This window comes from Calypte anna, chromosome 5A (assembly GCF_003957555.1).
Source record: "Calypte anna isolate BGI_N300 chromosome 5A, bCalAnn1_v1.p, whole genome shotgun sequence".
NCBI classification, from domain to species: Eukaryota; Metazoa; Chordata; class Aves; order Apodiformes; family Trochilidae; genus Calypte; species Calypte anna.
Genome location: NC_044251.1, coordinates 2790518 through 2796569, shown reverse-complemented (window position 1 = coordinate 2796569; position 6052 = coordinate 2790518).

Sequence of the window (6052 nt, the reverse complement as noted above, 5' to 3'; positions counted from 1 at the left end):
CAGAGGAGAGAGGTGGTGTTGTCCAAGGAATATTGCCAGAGTAAAATCCTCTTTTTACACACTCATTCTCTGTTGATGTCCATGCAATGCACATGTGACAACTGTTCAGAAGGTTTTATTCAATAGGTGCAGTGGTCCTACCTGGTGGCTTTCATCAAAAGCACTTCACTTGCTGCTCTCTCTGTAGTCACATGTTGCACAGCCTTCTCAATAGATATAGGAGCAAAGGAAAATGGCTCAGAAGTAGGAGCCTGCAGTATCTGAAACACTCCTAGAAAGACAGACCAAAAGATATTTCCAATGAGCATAAACATCTCTACCTCAAAGACATAATGTGTCACCAAAATTCTCTCTTGACTACTTTAAATCTGTTCTAAACTGAATAAATTTAGGTGGTGAAGCAACAGCTGATAATCACTTATTTGCACTCTCCCAAAACCAGTCTTTTCAGATTTTGAAAGAAAAATGCTTCCCTTCAAAAGTTCCATTATTAAAATTTAAGGTGGGAATTTGCTTTCATTAAATATATCTGTAAAACATTTTCAAAACAGCTCCACTTCCCCAACTTGTCCCAGCAGACAGATAGACCTTTATACATTTATACCATCCCAGGTGCTTCATATCAGCACCAGACTCCCTGACTTTACATTTTCACACCCACATCCCTTTTAAGCTCCATAAATAAGATAACATCACAATTGAGAAGAGTATTCCAAGTCAGTGCATCTTGATTGCTGAATGTTCAGGTTATGTTTTCCCTTTGTCAAAATAATGTCATCAATGCCATACCCAAAACAGGCTCCTAAAGAATTCCTCCTCTCCTGTTCATGACAACAACCAGGTTTTGTAGCTGACACTTTCTGTCTTGTCCAAGCCACACAAGAAGGCTTTGGAACAGAGTCTCTAAAAAGCTTTGTGCAAGTCAAGAAGTGCAATATCAACAGTCTTTTATCCATGTAGTAAATTAATGCTACAACTAAATACTGAATGCTTATAACATCCCAGAACAGTAAAACCTTCTCATCACAGAGAAAATTTTACCTGTTGATGGCTTCTTCAGTGGTGTCTGCACAATCTGCTTCAAAACAAATTGTTATTTTGCAGTTTGTCCCACTGGCTTCCTAGAGGGAGAAATGTGTCTCCAGGATTATGATCTCAAAAAGATTACTACTTCAAAGGTATTTGAAGTATTTTGTTGGGGTTTTCACATTTTTCCTTATTATTTCAAGGAGAATTTCAAATACAACATCAAGCATGCAGTGAATAAATTCATGGGTGAAGTTACCTAAAGAGCCATATACTCCCCTTTTCAGGAATCACATTTCCTGATGTCACAGTTTAATGTAAATCACAATGTAAACCATTTAGAACTGGTAGTGATCTTCATATACATGCTAATTAGACTCTGCTTTTTCAAGACCAGAGAGACTGTGTTACTCAAGGAACACACAGCATCTCTTAAAGCTCTGAGCAACAACAAGTAAAAAGGAAGACGTTCTCTTCTGCTCTCCATCTACTTTGTGCACATTTTCATGTACATAATCTTGTATCTGTGTCTCAATTAAAACAAAGTGAAGCAAATATAAATACCCTGCTGATCTGAGGCACTCAAATTCATCTAAATTACCCCATTGCTAGAACTGGTTTCCCCAACATGATGTTCAGACAACTGTATGCAATAGGTTGTAGGTGGCAGCATCCAATACCCCACAATTGCTTCATTTTTATTTTTTTTTTGTCACCTTCTGCTAATCCAGCATTACAGAAATGGATGACTAATGGGGCATTCAATATTGTTGCAAGGGAAAAATATTCTTTTACCACCTTTGGGTGTTCATCATCATTTAAACACTTTGAACGTAACAAGATGGGGAAATACTGAACAATTTGCTAGAGGTGTTGCAAAATATTGGCCAGATGTCACATGAGAAAATAAATATTCAGAATTAAAAAACAGAGCAAGTTAACAAATAAAGCAGTATAGTGTCAGATCTATAGTTGGGGATTTTCCCTGGCTCTTGCCTTCCAGCTTGTTTTCCTTTGTCTTTTCTCTAATTTAAAAAACCAATATTCCATTAGCTACAAAAATCTCCACAGGCCTAATCCTGCCAATCAAAGAAGAGAGCAAGAAGTCCAAGACAAATTCCAGTTACACACTAGACCTAAACTCAATAATTGTTGCACACAAGAAGATGCACTGTGGATGGAAAGTGTCACTTCTTTCCCCATGGCAATGGATTTTGGTCTCTGAAGAAGTCAGCTTTAGCTAGATACTTACTGGCCTGCCACTAATTTAGAGCAACTGTCTGGAATTTAAAAAACAAAAATAAAACCCTGCATTTCATATTCATATGTTGCCATTTCATTTCCATATTTATACGTACAACACATCAAAGTATACACACAACACATATGTGATACACTTCATGTGTAAAGTTAAAAAAAAAAAAATCACAAAAGACAGAAAAAAAGGACTGCCTGAGAATGCACTCCTGCAGAAGGTGGCAGGGAATATAGGTTAAAGAAAAAAGTATGAACATTTTTGAATCATCCATTTGTAAGCAAGAGAAACCTTCAATCTGAATCTGAATTTCAATTCCTGAGAATGAGGTGCAAAATCAGTCAGAGAGATGACACCAGCTGATCAGGGTGGGGGAGACTTTATTTTTACTTAAGGCACTATTCTGATGACGACATACATGGAGGAGGATTTCTGCCTTCAAAAGTATATTGAGAAACTTGATTAAAATGATTCCACATGCCTTTGATATGTTTAGGTGAGATAAAAATCTCACTCCTCCTACTCACTCACTGGAACTGGGCAGTTTTGATATCCAAAAACCATCAGTAAAGTATTGCCCCAGCTATTCCAAATACCTGCAATCCTGCCTTCAGCTTTGTTGCAACAGAATTTCAGATCCAGTCCTTGTCTCACAAAGCACAACTTTTACCTCTGCTTTTCTGTAGATCCGAGCATCCAGCAGCATCTCTTTCTGCAGAAAGAGAAAACAAACAGCAGAATCTCTTTTTGCAAGAACAGAACGAGGTTGCCTGACCTTCCCACATTCATTCAACACTTCAGACACTCTTCAATCAGCTTTTTCTCTTTCCTATACTCATTAGACCTCAGGCAGGAGGAATACGAGCACCAGCCTGTGTCAGCTAATTAGCTAGTAATTCCTTTGGCATAAATATGCCACAACACGTAACCCAGGACCTTTAGAGGGAAATGTAGAGCAAACCTAAAGCTGAACCAATTCTCAGAATATTTGGAAGTCACCTCATGTCACCAGCTAATTAAGGGGGTAACTTCATCTATAGTCAGCCTGAGAGATGTCCAAGTCCTTACAAAGACTATAAAAGATTCAGTTAATTGCTTACAGGATTGTGCTATTACGTTTGGCAGAGCCTGACCTGTGTGACAGGTCACAAATGGGTGTTTTAAAAAAAAAAAGAAAAAGAAATTGTTGTTGACCTACCTGGGTCTTAAACAGAACAATTATGCCAGTGCTGAATCACTTTGAGAGATCCAGTTAACACGTCACTGAGCTCCTTGATACATCACTGAGTCTCAGCTCCTTACTTTAAAAATAGCACCAGTCACACTGAACATCTCTCCTTTTGTTATGTTTTTATTAATAGCTGGCAAGGCACATGAGTGACCACCTCGTCCCCTGGGCTTTTTACACTGCTTCACAGGCAGGATACTGAGGTAGAGCTGCAATGCAACAATATACACAAGTTTTAATAGGACAGGAAAATAAGCCTTTCCTTTCCCAAATAGGGGATTAAATGAGTCCACTGTGGAGAAAACTCACAAACCATCAGTTTAAGACCACTGAGCTTGGCAAGCCCAGGGAAAGCAATATCTTTGTGCAAGTGTTGCATCCTTGCAGCCAGGTCCCAACTCAAACATCACCATTTCTCTGACATTCCTTCAATTCAAAAGACTGAGCTGCTAAGCTAAACATTTTGGGCAGCCTAGGATTTTCCAGTGGCTTTCTCAACAGGCTTAGATTTCTTAAAATAGACTCCTTTTCTTCAGCTCATTCTAATAAATCCTAATTTTCTGGATTTGCTGCCAAAACCACACATCATCACCACACCTTGGGTGAGTAAAGCTGAGGGCTCAGTGCCAAGTGTTGCAACCACAAAAAAAAAAAAAAAACAGGAATACACCAGGCATAAACTGTACTACCTCTGTTACATCTTCTTGGAACTGTAAAAATGAATCTTGAAAATCTTTAAAATACTTAAAAGATACTTAGGGAAAAAAATTAATTTTGGAGACCTCATTTCATTATTGTTTAAAAATAAACTGACATCTTCCTCTTCTTCTTTGCTCACACAGATCTATTGCTGCCTTACTGGTGAGACATAATATCAAATCATTGTAACCAATGTCAAGAAAGAAGGTGAGGAGCTGGCTTTCTGGTTAAGAGGGAAGAGTTAAAACACAGACTTACCAGTAACTGAGAAAGAAAAGAGTTGTTGGACTTAACTACTTTAGACCCATGAAAAGTAGGTGCACAGGTTACTGCCAACTGTTTCCTCTTATGTAGGAGATATTATGTAGGGAGATATTATGGGTTTGACTCAAACTGCAGCAAAGTGTGACAGGAGATGCCTGCCAGAGTTATCTCCTGTTAATTGAACTGGTGTACCCAGAAAAGAATGTCTTAGAGGTAACAAAGTATGCTGTTATCCCCTGCTTAATAAACAGAGATCTCTAAGTCTGGATGACAGAGCTCACTACCTTCTGACCATGGCACAGGAGAGGGAGATGTGACACATTCCTAAGGTAACACAGCCATACTGCTGGCATACAGATGGATGCACTTTATTTTGTTTATACTCCCACAAGTGTAATGAATGAGATGACTCAAAGGAGAACATAAAAGACTGATGAAAATACAGGCTGATGAAGATACAGAGTGCTAGTGAAGTGCTGCACACAGTGTTACTGCATAAATACTTTGGTGTTTGCAAATACCAGTATTTGGATTTGTAAACCTTTTATTATCATCCCCATTATCTGCATTTCATAAGCAGAGTTTCCTTCCATTTTTCATCTTCCACGGATGAAGTGACAGCTTTTGTTTCATGTTTCATCAAAAGGTCATTAGCAAAGCTCATTAAGTCTTTCCTCCTTAAGTCTTTCCTCCTCAATACATAATTTCTTGATATCAGAAGCAAGAAGCACTTTTCCTTTAGATCAACTCTGTAGCTGAGCTGAGCCAATAGAATTTCTTTTAAAAAGCATATTTCAATGACTGAATCCATACAAGTCTTTTTTTAAATAAGATTATGCATGGGCATTTAGTATTTGAATATTAGTTATTACATTGTAAGTATACTGATGTATGCAAGAAAAAACAAGATCTAAGAATGACCAACTAAACACATTTTCTTCAACAAACATTTATCAAGATAAAGAAGCATGATAGTCTTGTGAACACCTCCCTGTCTGTTTTGGATGGCAGTGTGAATAAAACTGCAGCAGCAGCTACACACTGCCCATCATCATGTTGCAGAAGTCAAAGTGAGTTGATACCAGCAATTTTGTTGCCATCTCAAACATCCCTGATCTCACAGCATATTAATAAATGAAGACATGGTTATGGCCAAAGCCTAGGTTGTTAGAACTGTTTACAAACCTACTACATGCATGGTTCAAAACCATAATTTTCTATCTGCCTCAAAATCTCCTTGGCAGACAGTATTTCAGAGAGAAGATGAGGAAAAACTGATGCAATCAGATGGTTTCTATCCGATAGCTAGCAAAAAATAATCAAGTTATTATATGATGATCACTCTGGAGTAGTTCATCAAAATTGGAAACTCACTGCAATGACAGCCTAGCAGGTAAATCCACTGAAGATTAGACTTTTGCCTAACAGAAAGACATTCATAGAATCATAGAATCATAGAATCCTTGGGGTTGGAAGGGACCTCGAAAGATCATCCAGTCCAACCCCCCCTGCCAGAGCAGGGCCACCTAGAGCACTTCGCATAGGAACGTGTCCAGGCGGGTTTTGAATGTCTCCAGTGA